At 55.3% G+C, this 14,651-nt stretch overlaps 1 pseudogene; it reads right to left on the minus strand.

Annotated features, from left to right (window-relative positions):
• Positions 1-3,185: 3,185 nt before the first annotated feature.
• On the minus strand, positions 3,186-8,428 carry LOC135527519 (basic proline-rich protein-like; annotated as a pseudogene).
• Between the last annotated feature and the right edge of the window lie 6,223 nt (positions 8,429-14,651).

The following is a 14,651-nucleotide window of genomic DNA, read 5'->3' on the forward strand; positions in this document are numbered from 1 at the left end:
ATCCCACCAGCCCAATCCTCCAACCAGCCATCCTTGGCCCCACTGTTCTGGCTGTCTGTCCCATGAAACCTGGTTCCCCCTCCAGAAGCCTGTCTGTAAAATCTGTCCGGGCACTAGACCACAGAAATAGGAGAGGGTGATAGAGGGAGAGGGGGGGAGTGAAAGACGGAGAGAGAAAGAGAAAATAAGAGAGGTGGGGGAAGAGAAAGAGAAGTGGGGAGAAAGATTTACCGTTGTATTAAAGACTTGAGGGAAGAAAAGAGAGGAAAAAGGATTTTTCTGGACTTTTAAAAGGTCTGTGAATAAATCACAGGTCCTACTGTACCATGAGACTTAGACTGTGATTAACGGGCGAGCACTTCACACACCTGTTGGGGAAGACAAAGAGAGAGAGAGTGATTTGATAATCTGCTCAGTCCACTGTATACAGATATATGGATTACAATGAACCTAGATGACCCATACCCTTTGAAAGATACATAGGCACGGACACACAGACCACTGGGACTTTCGAATGTGTGATCACTCCAATACTGCCTGTGCCCAAACCCGGTACTGCCTCATTGCTCCTAACCTCCTGCTGAAAATGGTACACTCCACTTATCCTCCTCCCCTAAAATTCCTGAGGATGGTAATCTCCATTTATCCTTCTCCCCTAAATTCCCAAGGATGGTATGGTCCATATATCCCCCTCTCCTTAAGATTTTACAGACGTTCTTACCCAGAGCGACTTACAGAAGCAATTAGGGTTAAGAGCCTTGCTCAAGGGCAGACCGGCAGATTTTTCACAGGCTCAACGCTCTTAACCGTTAGGCTACCTGCCACCCCCAATGACAATTAACTCCTGAGCATGGTATGGTCCATTTATCCACCTCCCCTAAACGCCTGAGGATGGTATCCTCCAAAATGCTGTTACAACACAAATGGGATTTAGACATGCATGGAGCAGGCACTATTTAAACACACTAAAGACTGTTAAATGGCTGTTTAAATCATTGGAATATACCATTCTCTCCCCCTCCTCAGAAGTGAGCAGGGAGGTTTTTCGGGTGGATAGCCTAACTCTCAGTGGTAAAGAATAAGAAACATGGCTGCTGATGACTGTATAGCCATCCCCATATACACAGCTGAAAGTCATATTGAGCTCTGACTTTCCCTTTTGCCCTTCCTCTCCCTCCCGGAGCCTTTGACAGGGATGTCGCCAGGGCCAAGAACAGCTGGGAGAGGTCATCTTTCACTTTATAGCGCTCACTCTAACACACAGACACTAAGAAAACAGAGAGGCCATGAAGATCTGGGCTCAGCCCCGCCCACAGCAAGCTGGGACGTTTTATTGTTTACTTTTTAAAGACATTCTTTCATAAAACGGATAGAGAGAAATGGGGGGATGCAGGGAGGGAGGATGTATTCCAGGGCTTAGATCCTCTCTGCTGTGATAGGGTCTGCCAGGGTGTAGCCCCGCATGCCAAAGGCTACACACACACACACACAAAGCTCTCCTCTGACTGGCCGGTAGGGATATGGTTAGCCAGTGAGGGTGAAACAACGAAAAAGGGAGAGAGTGATAGACAAAACCTCTTACAAACAGCGAGAAAGACAGAAAGACAGAAACATGAGACATATAGTTACAGTAGTATACCACTGGGCAACAACTGGTTGAATCAATGTTGTTTATACATTATTTCAACAAAATAATTCTATGTGATGACTGACATTGAATCAAGGTGGACAACTGATTGGATTTCCAAAAAGTCATCAATATAGGGGAATTATGTGGTTTTTTCACCCAACTTTTTTTGTTATTATTATTATTTCATATTGAATTCACATTAGATGACAACTCAACCAAAGGTAAATCAAAACTAGACATTGAAATGAAGTTTGTGCCAAGTGGGATATCCAATACTACATGATCCACAGGAGTAGGCGAGCATGGCAGACAGACTCAGCAGTGAGATCAATGAGAGTTCACTGCTGCTCCACACTTCACACAGCAGGAGGATATGACACATCCACAGAGGATAGACAGCAGGAGGGGAGAGGAGGAGAGGGAGGAGGAGAGGATGGGAGAGGGGAGGGAGGAGGAGAGGAGGAGGAGAGGAGGGGAGAGGAGAGGAGGAGTAGGGAGGAGGAGAGGAGGGGAGAGGAGGAGGAGGGGAGGGGAGAGGAGGAGGAGAGGAGGAGAGGAGGAGGGGAGAGGAGGAGAGGGAGGCGGAGAGGAGGAGAGGGAGGCGGAGAGGCTGGGAGAGGAGGAGAGGGAGGAGGAGAGGAGGGGAGAGGACGGGGAGGGAGGAGGAGAGGGAGGGGGAGGAGGAGAGGAGGAGGGGGAGAGGAGGAGGAGGGGAGAGGAGGGGAGGGAGGGAGGGAGGAGGAGAGGAGGGGAGAGAGGAGAGGAGGAGAGGGAGGAGGAGAGGAGGGGAGAGGAGGAGGAGTGGAGGAGAGGGAGGCGGAGAGGAGGAGAGAGGGAGGGGGAGAGGAGGAGAGGAGGGGGAGAGGGACGGGATGGAGGAGGGGAGGAGAGGGAGGGAGGGAGGGGGGGGGGAGAGGAGGAGGGGGAGGAGAGGAGAGGAGGAGGAGGAGAAGGAGGAGGAGAGGAGGGGAGGGAGGAGGAGGAAGAGGAGAGGAGAGGAGAGGAGGGAAGGCGGAGGGAGGAGGAGGAGGAGAGGAGGAGAGAGGAGGGAGGGAGGAGGAAAGGAGGAGGGGAGGGAGGAGGAGGAGGAGAGGAGGGAGAGGAGGGGAGGGGGGGAGGAAGGAGGAGAGGAGAGGGGGAGGAGGAGAGGGGGGGAGGAGGGGAAGGAGGAGGAGAGGAGGGGAGAGGAGAAGAGGAGGGGAGAAGAGGAGAGGGAGGAGGAGAGGATGGGAGAGGAGGAGAGGAGGAGGAGTGGAGGGGAGAGGAGGAGAGGGAGGCGGAGAGGAGGAGAGGGAGGCAGAGAGGAGGAGAGGGAGGAGGGGAGAGGAGGGGAGGAGGGGAGAGGAGGAGAGGGAGGAGGAGAGGAGGGGAGAGGAGGAGGAGAGGAGGGGAGAGAGGAGGGAGGGAAGAGAGGAGGGGGGAGAGGAGGGGAAAGGGAGGAGGAGAGGAGGAGAGAGGGAGGGGAGGGGGAGGGGAGAGGAGGAGGATAGGAGGAGGAGAGAGGAGGAGAGAGGAGGGGAGAGAGGAGGAGAGGAAGAGAGGAGAGGAGGGGAGGGGAGGGAGGGGGAGGAGAGAGAGGAGGGGAGGGAGGAGGGGAGGGAGGAGGAGAGGGGGGGGAGGGGAGGGGAGGAGGAGAGGAGGAGGGAGGGAGGGAGGAGGAGAGGAGGGGAGAGAGGAGGGGATGGAGGAGGAAAGGAGGAGAGGGAGGAGGAGAGGGAGGGGAGGAGGGAGGGAGGGAGGGAGGGAGGGGGGGAGGGAGGAGAGGAGGAGGGAGAGGAGGGGAGGGAGGAGGAGAGGAGGAGTGGAGAAGAGGAGGGGAGAAGAGGAGAGGGAGGAGGAGAGGATGGGAGAGGAGGAGAGGGAGGAGGGAGAGGAGGAGGAAAGGAGGGGAGGGAGGAGGAGAGGGAGGAGGAGGAGAGGAGGAGAGAGGATGGGATGGAGGAGGAAAGGAGGAGAGGGAGGAGGAGGGAGGGAGGAGGAGAGGAGGAGGAAAGGAGGGAGGGAGGAGGAGAGGGAGGAGGAGGAGGGAGGGAGGAGAGGGGAGGGGATGGAGGAGGAAAGGAGGAGAGGGAGGAGGAGGGGAGGGAGGAGGAGAGGGAGGGGGGAGGAGGAGAGGAGGAGGGGAGAGGAGGGGAGGGAGGAGGAGAGGAGGAGTGGAGAAGAGGAGGGAGAAGAGGGAGAGGGAGGAGGGAGAGGATGGGAGAGGAGGAGAGGGAGGAGGAGAGGGAGGAGGAAAGGAGGGGGAGAGGAGAGGAGGAGAGGGAGGAGGAGAGGAAGGAGGAGAGGAGGGGAGGGGGAGGTGGAGGGGGGGAGGAGGAGAGGAGGGGAAAGGGAGGAGGGAGAGGAGGAGAGGGAGGAGGAGGGGAGGGGAGGGGAGGAGAGGGAGGGGAGGGAGGAGGGAGGAGGAGAGGAGAGGGGGGAGGGATGGGAGGGAGGGTAGAGGGGGGAGGAGGAGGGAGGGAGGAGTAGAGGAGGGGGAGGCGGAGAGGGAGGAGGAGAGGAGGGGAGAGGGGACGGGAGGGAGGAGGGAGAGGAGAGGAGGGGGGAGGAGGTGGGGAGGGAGGGAGGAGGGGAGGGGAGGGGAGAGAGGAGGAGAGGAAGAGAGGGGAGGAGGGGGAGAGGAGAGGGAGGAGGAGAGGATGGGAGAGGAGGAGAGGGAGGAGGAGAGGAGGAGAGAGGAGGGGATGGAGGAGGAGGGAGGAGAGGGAGGAGGGAGGAGGAGGGAGGGGAGGGGGAGGAGGAGAGGGAGGGGGGAGGAGGAGAGGAGGAGGGGGAGAGGGAGAGGATGGGAGGGAGGAGGAGAGGAGGAGTGGAGAAGAGGAGGGAGAAGAGGAGAGGGAGGAGGAGAGGATGGGAGAGGAGGAGAGGGAGGAGGAGGGGAGGAGGAGGAAAGGAGGGAGAGGAGAGAGGAGGAGAGGGAGGAGGGGGGAGGAGGAGAGGAGGGGAAAGGGAGGGGAGGGGAGGAGGAGAGGGAGGAGGGGAGAGGAGGGGAGGAGAGGAGGAGAGGGAGGAGGAGAGGAGGGGAGAGGACGGGAGGGAGGAGGAGAGGAGGGTAGGAGGGGAGGGAGGAGGAGAGGAGGGGAGAGGCGGAGAGGGAGGAGGAGAGGAGGGGAGAGGGGACGGGAGGGGGAAGAGAGGAGGGGAGAGGAGGGGGGGAGGAGGTGGGGAGGGAGGAGGAGGAGGGGGGGAGGAGGGAGAGGAGGAGAGGAAGGAGGGAGGGGAGAGGAGAGGAGGGAAGCGGAGGGAGGAGGAGGAGAGGAGGAGAGAGGAGGGAGGGAGGAGGAAAGGAGGAGGGGAGGGAGGAGGAGGAGAGGAGGAGAGAGCAGGGGAGGGAGGAGGAAAGGAGGAGAGGGAGGAGGAGAGGAGGGGAGGAGGGGAAGGAGGAGGAGAGGAGGGGAGAGGAGAAGAGGAGGGGAGAAGAGGAGAGGGAGGAGGAGAGGATGGGAGAGGAGGAGAGGAGGAGGAGAGGAGGAGAGAGGAGGGGATGGAGGAGGAAAGGAGGAGAGGGAGGAGGAGAGGAGGGGAGGAGGGGAGTGAGGAGGAGAGGGAGGGGGGAGGAGGAGAGGAGGAGGGGAGAGGAGAGGATGGGAGGGAGGAGGAGAGGAGGAGTGGAGAAGAGGAGGGGAGAAGAGGAGAGGGAGGAGGAGAGGATGGGAGAGGAGGAGAGGGAGGAGGAGAGGAGGAGGAAAGGAGGGGAGAGGAGGGGAGGAGGAGAGGGAGGAGGGGGGAGGAGGAGAGAGGAGGGGAAAGGGAGGAGGAGAGAGGAGGAGAGGGGGAGGAGGGAGAGGAGGGGAGGAGAGGAGGAGAGGGAGGAGGAGAGGAGGGGAGAGGGGCGGGAGGGAGGAGGAGAGGAGGGTAGGAGGGGAGGGAGGAGGGAGGGAGGGGAGAGCGGCGGAGGGAGGGAGGAGAGGAGGGGAGAGGGACGGGAGGGAGGAAGAGAGGAGGGGAGAGGAGGGGGAGGAGGTGGGGAGGGAGGAGGAGAGGAGGGGAGGGAGGAGGAGAGGAAGAGAGGAGGGGAGAGGAGAGGAGGGAAGCGGAGGGAGGAGGAGGAGAGGAGGAGAGAGGAGGGAGGGAGGAGGAAAGGAGGAGGGGAGGGAGGGAGGAGGAGAGGAGGAGAGAGCAGGGGAGGGAGAGGAGGAAGGAGGAGAGGGAGGAGGAGAGGGAGGGGAGGAGGGGAAGGGGAGGAGAGGGAGGGGGGAGAGGGAGAAGGAGGGGGAGAAGAGGAGAGGGAGGAGGAGAGGATGGGAGAGGAGGAGAGGAGGAGGAGAGGAGGAGGAGTGTAGGGTAGAGGAGGAGAGGGAGGCGGAGAGGAGGAGAGGGAGGCAGAGAGAGGAGGAGAGGGAGGAGGGGAGGGGGGAGGGGGGAGAGGAGGAGAGGGAGGGAGGAGAGGAGGGAGGGAGGAGGAGAGGAGGGGAGAGAGGAGGAGAGGAAGGAGGAGGGGAGAGGAGGGGAAAGGGAGGAGGAGAGGAGGGAGAGGGAGGAGGGGAGGAGGGGAGAGGAGGAGGATAGGGAGGAGGGAGGAGGAGAGAGGAGGGAGGAGGGAGGAGAGGAAGATAGGAGAGGAGGGGAGGGGAGGGAGGAGGGGAGGGAGGAGGAGGGGGGGAGGGGGGGGGAGAGGGAGGAGGAGAGGGGAGGGGGAGGGAGGTGGAGAGGGAGGAGGAGGGAGAGGAGGGAGGGGAGGGGATGGAGGAGGAAAGGAGGGGAGGGAGGAGGAGAGGAGGGGAGGAGGGGAGGGAGGAGGAGAGGGAGGGGGAGGGGGAGGAGAGGAGGAGGGGGAGAGGAGGGGAGGGAGGAGGAGAGGAGGAGTGGAGAAGAGGGAGGGGAGAAGAGGGAGGGAGGAGGAGGAGAGGAGGGGGGAGAGGAGGGAGAGGGAGGAGGGAGGAGGAGGAAAGGAGGGGGGGGGAGGAGAGGGAGGAGGGGAGGAGAGGAGGAGAGAGGGAGGGGATGGAGGAGGAAAGGGAGGAGAGGGAGGAGGAGGGGAGGGAGGAGGAGAGGGAGGGGGAGGAGGAGAGGAGGAGGAGGAGGGGGAGGGAGGGAGGAGGAGAGGAGGAGTGGAGAAGAGGAGGGAGAGAGAGGAGAGGGAGGAGGGAGGATGGGAGAGGAGGAGAGGGAGGAGGAGGGGAGGAGGAAGGAGGGAGAGGAGAGGAGGAGAGGGAGGAGGAGAGGAAGGAGGAGAGGAGGGGAGGGAGGAGGAGGGGGAGGAGGAGAGGAGGGGAAAGGGAGGAGGAGAGGAGGAGAGGGAGGAGGGGAGAGGAGGGGAGGAGAGGAGAGGAGGAGAGGGAGGAGGAGAGGAGGGGAGAGGATGGGAGGGAGGAGGAGAGGAGGGGAGGAGGGGAGGGAGGAGGAGGGAGGGGAGGGAGGCGGAGAGGGAGGAGGAGAGGGAGGGGAGAGGGACGGGAGGGAGGAGGAGAGGGAGAGGGAGGGGGAGGAGGTGGGGAGGGAGGGAGGAGGGGAGGGGGATAGAGGAGGAGAGGAGAGAGGAGGGGGAGGAGGGAGAAGGAGGGGGAGGTGGAGAGGATGGGAGAGGAGGAGAGGGAGGAGGAGAGGAGGGGAAAGGAGTGGAGGGAGGGAGGGAGAGGGAGGAGGGAGGGAGAGGAGGAGAGAGGAGGGGATGGAGGAGGAGGGGAGGGAGGGGGAGGGAGGAGGAGAGGGAGGGGGAGGAGGAGAGGGGAGGGGGAGGGAGGGGGGAGGGAGGAGGAGAGGAGGAGTGGAGAAGAGGGGGGAGGAGGAGAGGGAGGAGGAGGATGGGAAGGAGGAGAGGGAGGAGGAGGAGGGAGGAGGAGGAAAGGAGGGGGAGAGGAGAGGAGGAGGAGAGGGAGGAGGAGAGGAGGGGAGGGAGGGGGAGGAGGAGGAGAGGAGGGGAAAGGGAGGAGGGAGGAGGAGAGGGAGGAGGGGAGAGGAGGGGGAGGAGAGGAGAGGAGGAGAGGGAGGGAGGAGAGGAAGGGGAGAGGGACGGGAGGGAGGGGAGGAGAGGAGGGGAGGAGGGAGGGAGGAGGGAGAGGAGGGGGAGAGGCGGAGAGGGAGGAGGAGAGGAGGGTAGAGGACGGGAGGGAGGAGGAGAGGAGAGGAGGGGGAGGAGGTGGGGAGGGAGGAGGAGAGGAGGGGATAGAGGAGGAGAGGAAGAGAGGAGGGGAGAGGAGGGAGGAGGAGGAGAGGAAGAGAGAGTAGGGGAGGGAGGAGGAGAGGGAGGAGGAGAGGAGGGGAGAGGAGGAGTGGAGGGGAGAGGAGAGGAGGAGTAGAGGAGGAGAGGAGAGGAGGGGAGAGGAGGAGCGGGAGGAGGAGTGGAGGGGAGAGGAGAGGAGGAGTGTGAGGCGGAGAGGAGGAGAGGATGGGAGAGGAGGTTAGGGAGGAGGAGAGGAGGGTAGAGGACGGGATGGAGGAGGAGAGGAGTCGGAGGAGGAGAGGAGGGGAGAGGAGGAGGGGAGGGAGGAGGAGAGGAGGGGAGAGGAGGGAGGAGGAGGGAGAGGAGGAGACAGGAGGGGAGGGAGGAGGAAAGGAGGAGAGGGAGGAGGAGAGGAGGGGAGGAGAGGAGGAGAGGGAGGAGGAAGAGAGGAGGAGAGGAGGAGGGGGGAGGAGGAAAGGAGGAGAGGGAGGAGGAGAGGAGGGGAGGAGGGGAGGGTGGAGGAGAGGGAGGGGGAGGAGGAGAGGAGGAGTGGAGAAGAGGAGGGGAGAAGAGGAGAGGGAGGAGGAGAAGAGGATGGGAGAGGAGGAGAAGGAGGAGGAGAGGAGGAGGAGAGGAGGGGAGAGGAGAGGAGGAGAGGGAGGAGGAGGAGGAGAGGAAGGGAGAGGAGAGGAGGAGAGAGGAGGAGAGGGAGGCGGAGAGGAGGAGAGGGGGTCGGAGAGAAGGGAGAGGGGGAGGGGAGAGGGAGGGGAGGAGGGGAGAGGAGGAGAGGGAGGAGGAGAGGAGGGGAGGAGGAGGGGAGGGAGGGGGAGGAGAGGAGGGGGAGAGGGGGAGAAGGAGGAGGAGAGGAGGGGAGAGAAGAGGAGAGCAAGAGAGGAGGGAGAGGAGGGGAGGGGAGGTAGGAGGAGAGGAAGGGATAGGAGGAGAGGAGAGGAGGGAGGAGGAGAGGGGAGGGGAGGGGAGAGGAGGAGAGGAGGAGAGGAGGGGAGAGGAGAGGAGGAGAGGGAGGAGGAGGAGGAGAGGAAGGGAGAGGCCTCAGGTTGAGTAGAAGTGGAGATCAGGATCAGGAAGTGTGTGGCTTAAAACTGGGTCCTGAAAATAAACTTTGGTGTTGGTTACTTGGTGGGTCACAAGGATATCCAATCGTTGTGGTTAGAAAGATGTTTCAATTTAGTTTAAAACGTACTATATAAAGTGCAACCTCTAATTGTCCGTTATTGAAATGCAGGTGATGATATTTTGAGAGAGGTTGTTTTGGGCCCTGTGTCTGACAAATGTAACACTGTCTGTGTTTAGTGTGTCTGTGTGTGTGTGTGTGTGTGTGTGTGTGTGTGTGTGTGTGTGTGTGTGTGTGTGTGTGTGTGTGTGTGTGTGTGTGTGTGTGTGTGTGTGTGTGTGTGTGTGTGTGTGTGTGTGTGTGTGTGTGTGTGTGTGTGTGTGTGTGTGTGTGTCCAGTCAGCCTCCATCCCAAGAGTTAGAATCTCAAGGTTAAACTCAAGGATATGATTTCTTGCTCCCTTATCCTTACCTACAGCTACAGGGTGTACACTACATTACAATATTGTCACACCCTGATCTGTTTCACCTGTTCCTGTGATTGTCTCCACCCCCTCCAGGTGTTGCTTATTTTCCTCAGTGTATTTATCCCTGTGTTTCCTGTCTCTCTCTGCCAGTTCGTCTTGTATGTTTCCAGGTCAACCAGCGGTTTCCCCGGTCTCCTGCTTTTTCTATTCTCTTTTGCCTGTCCTCCCGGTTTTGATCCTTGCCTGTTTCTGGACTTTGTCCCCGCCTGCCTGACCATTCTGTCTGCCTTGACCATTCTGTCTGCCTTGACCATTCTGTCTGCCTTGACCACGAGCCTGTCTGCCTTGACCACGAGCCTGTCTGCCTTGACCACGAGCCTGTCTGCCTTGACCACGAGCCTGTCTGCCTTGACCACGAGCCTGTCTGCCTTGACCACGAGCCTGTCTGCCTTGACCACGAGCCTGTCTGCCAATCCTGGACTCTGATCTGGTTTTGACCTTTTTCCTGTCCACCACCATTCTCTTGACTACCCTTTTGGATTAATAAACATTTTAAGACACCAACCATCTGCATCTGGGTCTCGACTTGTGTCATGACAAATATGAAAAGAAAGGAAAATACCTGCACCTTGTAAGATGCTCATAGAGGTTTCATTCATAACTAGCAATGTTTTGACCACTTCAGTAGCTTCACTTAGGCAATAGTTGTTGAAGCGTTACTTCATTAAAGTTAGCAGGCCAATACAGCAGGCTTTCATACCAGTAAGAATCTATCTCTCTCTCGCTCTCTCTCTCTCTCTCTCTCTCTCTCACTCACTCACATGCCGGCTGTTGACCAGGCTTCTCTCTCTCTCTCTCACACACACTCTCACATGCCGGCTGTTGACCAGGCTTCAAAGGGCCATGGCCTTGTTTTCAGCTCTTGCCATTAATTACTTCTGCAGATTAATATAACAGAACACATTGTTCACACGCATAGCTCTCCTCTGAGCATAGTTACTAACACACTGAGCTTCAAACACACACACACACATGCTCTCTCAAGCACTGTTCCTCGCACACACACACACTCGCACACATACACACACACTCAAACACTCCTTGGGAGAGTGCACGTGCCTGCCTCACATTTGGGTCATGGAGTCAGACATGTGAAGCCTCTGTGGCTGTGGAGCCCAGAGTGAGTGGATAGGAAGTCCAGCTCGGTCATCAACACACTTAAAACTTCAGAGGGGGGGAAGGAATAACCAGGTAAAACCAGAGGGAGGCTCCACAACTGGCCCTCGGGGACCAGGACTGAGAGGGAGGGAGATAGAGGGGCAGCCTGAGCCGCGTGGGAGAGCTGAGTGCTGGGACTGCCCCAGTGGGCTCACATTGGTAAAGGCTTGACTAACACATACACACACACACTTGAATGCACACTGCACACACACAATCTACAGTTACACACATGGTCATATCTTTCACTGACTCTCACTGCACATACACATGATTATTGACTGCACATTCAAATGGCGGAACTCAATTTCCTATAATATTTACAGTGTAGTTAACGCTGATTGACTGTGTATTACATGAAGAACTGGACCGAGCCGTTTAGCATTCACAGTCCGAGAAAAAAAACCTTGGTGAAGATTTATGAACACAAATTTGGCCTCAGAACCAAAGTAGTCCATATAGCGCTGTGAAAAGCAGCTAGTCCAATAGGCAACACACACACACACACACACACACACACACACACACACACACACACACACACACACACACACACACACACACACACACACACACACACACACACACACACACACACACACACACACACACACACACACACACACACACACACACACACACACAAACACAAACACACATGTAATCATGGGGACATGGTCAATTACTAAAAGCCCACACTCTGACAAGCTATTCATTACAATTATGTACCTCGCAATGGATTTTAACAGCTCCATGGAAATGACCATTCCACATCTAATGGAGTAAAAAAAACACATTGGCTGACTGGGCCTGGGAGGGTATGTTTTCAGGTTCCACAAAATCAACCTCCGCACCCTGCTCTCTGGACCGTCTGTGTGTTCTGTGTGTTCTGTGTGTGTGTGTGTGTGTGTGTGTGTGTGTGTGTGTGTGTGTGTGTGTGTGTGTGTGTGTGTGTGTGTGTGTGTGTGTGTGTGTGTGTGTGTGTGTGTGTGTGTGTGTGTGTGTGTGTGTGTGTGTGTGTGTGTGTGTGTACAGTTGTGGCCAAAAGTTTTGAGAATGACACAAATATGAATTTTCACAGTTTGCTGCCTCAGTGTCTTTAGATATTTTTGTCAGATGTTACTAAGGAATACTGAAGTATAATTACAAGCATAAGTGTCAAAGGCTTTAATTGACAATTACATGAAGTTGATGCAAAGAGTCAATATTTGCCGCGTTGACCTTGTTTTCTCCAGACAAGCTTTTTTCCGGATACCCCAAACAATCGGAAAGGGGATTCATCAGAGAAAATGACTTTACCCCAGTCCTCAGCAGTCCAATCCCTGTACCTTTTGCAGAATATCAGTCTGTCCCTGATGTTTTTCCTGGAGAGAAGTGGCTACTTTGCTGCCCTTCTTGACACCAGGCCATCCTGGCCATCCTGCCAGGTGGATGGATTATTTTATTTTAACTAATTTGTGAATAAAAAAGAAAGAAAAAAGAAAAGAAAAAAATAAGCTTTTTGAGCATATGAAAAAGTTCTGGGATATTTTATTTCAGCTCATGAAACATGGGACCAACCCTGTACATGTTGTGCTTATTGATTTTCTTTCAGTGTGATTGGAGAGCTTGGCGAGTAGCTGTACTCCTGAAGTCAAATGCCCGTCCACAGTAGGGTGTTGACACGTTTGTTAAAGATCTGAAATAGTTTAACCATTAAAACAAGAGTCCTTAATTTGAACAATAACCCCACATTTGTTTAGGTAAAAAGCTGAGGGATAAGCCTGGAGGAATATAACCACTCTCAGATTTATAGACAGAGCTACGGATATAAGGAACCATAATATCAAAGTTAGAACCAGGTTTTCTTGATCTTTTACCCCTTTTTCTCCCCAATTTCATGGTATCCAATTGTTTAGTAGCTACTATCTTGTCTCATCGCTACAACTCCCATACGGGCTCGGGAGAGACGAAGGTTGAAAGTCATGCGTCCTCCGATACACAACCCGGCGAACCAGCCAAGCCCTCCCTAAGCCAATTGTGTGTCGCCCCACAGACCTCCCGGTCCCAGTCGGTTACGACAGAGCCTGGGCGTGAACCCAGAGTCTCTGGGGGCACAGCTGGCACTGCAGTACAGCACCCTTAAACACTGCCCCACCCTGGAGGTGGTTTTAACCATGTTTTGAGGATATATAGCGTTTGGGTACAATGACATTGTCTACTAACATTGGAGTACAACAAGCTTACATTTTCGGTTCTGATGTGGTACGACAGTTGAACTAACCTCATGAGGCATTTCTAAGTTATATTCTTCAAGAATCAATGGGTACATATAATTAATTCATAAGTCAAAAAATATATGTATCAACTACACCAATATACACTACAGGACAAAAAGTATGAGTGCACCTGCTCGTCAAACATCTCATTCCAAAATCTTGGGCATTAATATGGAGTTTGTCCCCCCTTTGCTGCTATAACAGCCTCCACTCTTCTGGGAAGGCTTTCACCTAGATGTTGGAACATTGCTGCAGGAACTTGCTTCCATTCAGCTACAAGAATATTAGTTAGGTCTGGCACTGATGTTGGGCAAATAGGCCTGGCTCGCAGTCGGCATTCCAATTCATCCCAAAGGTCTTCGATGGGGTTGAGGTCAGGGCTCTGTGTAGGCCAGTCATATTCTTCCACACCCATCTGGAAATGGACCTCTCTTTGTGCAAAGGGCGATTGTTATGCTGAAACAGGAAAGGGCCTTCCCCAAACTGTTGCCACAAAGTTGGAAACACAGATTCGTCTAAAATTTTATTGTATGGTGTAGCGTTAAGATTTCCCTTTGCCGGAACTAAGGGGCATAGCCCAAACCATGAAACAGCCCAAGACCATTATTCCTCCTCCACCAAACTTTATAGTTGGCCCTCTGGGGCAGGTAGCATTCTCCTGGCATCCGTCAAACACAGATTAGTCTGTGTGACTGCCAGATGGTGAAGCGTGATTCATCACTCCAGAGAATGTGTTTCCACTGCTCCAGCTGATGCTTGGAATTGCGCAAGGTAATCTTAGGCTTGTGTGAGGCTGCTCGGCCATGGAAATCAATTTCAGGAAGCTCCCAACGCAGTTCTTATGCTGATATTTGCTTCCAGAAGCAGATTGGAACTCAGTAGTAAGTGTTGCATCCGGGGACAGAATATTTTATACCCGCTACGCGTTTCAGCATTCGCCGGTCCTGTTCTGTGAGCTTGTGTGGCCTACCACTTCGCGGCTGAGCCGTTGTTGTTTCTAGATGTTTCCGCTTCACAATAATGTATCCTATAGTTTACTGGACATTTCTAGCAGGGCAGAAATTTGACAAAGTGACTTGTTGGAAATGTGGCACCCCTGTGATGGTGCCAAGTTGAAAGTCACTGAGCTCTTCATTATGGGTCATTGTACTGCCAATGTTTGTCAATAGAGATTGCATGGCTGTGTGCTCAATTTTATATACCTGTCAGCAACGGGTGTGGCTGAAAGAGACAAATCCACTCATTTGAAGGGGTGTCCACCTACCTTTGTCCATGTAGTGTATTCCTTTCAGGGGAGGCTGGTGGGAGGAGCTATTGGAGGACTGACTCATTGTAATAGCTGGGATACAATCAAACGTGATTTTCATACGTTTGGTGTTTGATTCCAATCCATTAATTCCATTCCAACTATTACAATGAGCCCATCTTTCATTAGTTCCTCTCACCAGCCTCCACTGATTCCTATTTATTTGTATGTCTGGCTGAGATTCCTTCCGTTGCTGTGGAGGAAATGTGGTAGTAATTAGTCAGTTATTCATTCCAGACAGAGTTGTTGAAACTCCAGTGGTCAGCTGACACGTCTCGCCCTGAGGGAGAGTGACGGACCACGGTCCATGTGTATGGTCCTGTTCTGTAGGCTTAGGAATGGACCACCACTGACCACTTACATAGTGTAGGAACAACTGAGTTCACTTGAGTTTCAATGCATTTTCAACTCCTTAATGAAGACCTCTTCTCTATTCCTCACTGAAAGCCCATACCAGTCTAGCCTCCTCTCTATACATGACACTCAAACCACAGAGCAGAGCTTGGGTCATTTGATGGTCTACCAGTTCAGAACATTCATCAGATAGGTGGGAAATGAGATCCAGATTTTCTTTATATACAAAAAAATATATAAT

This window comes from Oncorhynchus masou, chromosome 33 (assembly GCF_036934945.1).
Source record: "Oncorhynchus masou masou isolate Uvic2021 chromosome 33, UVic_Omas_1.1, whole genome shotgun sequence".
Classification (NCBI taxonomy): Eukaryota; Metazoa; Chordata; class Actinopteri; order Salmoniformes; family Salmonidae; genus Oncorhynchus; species Oncorhynchus masou.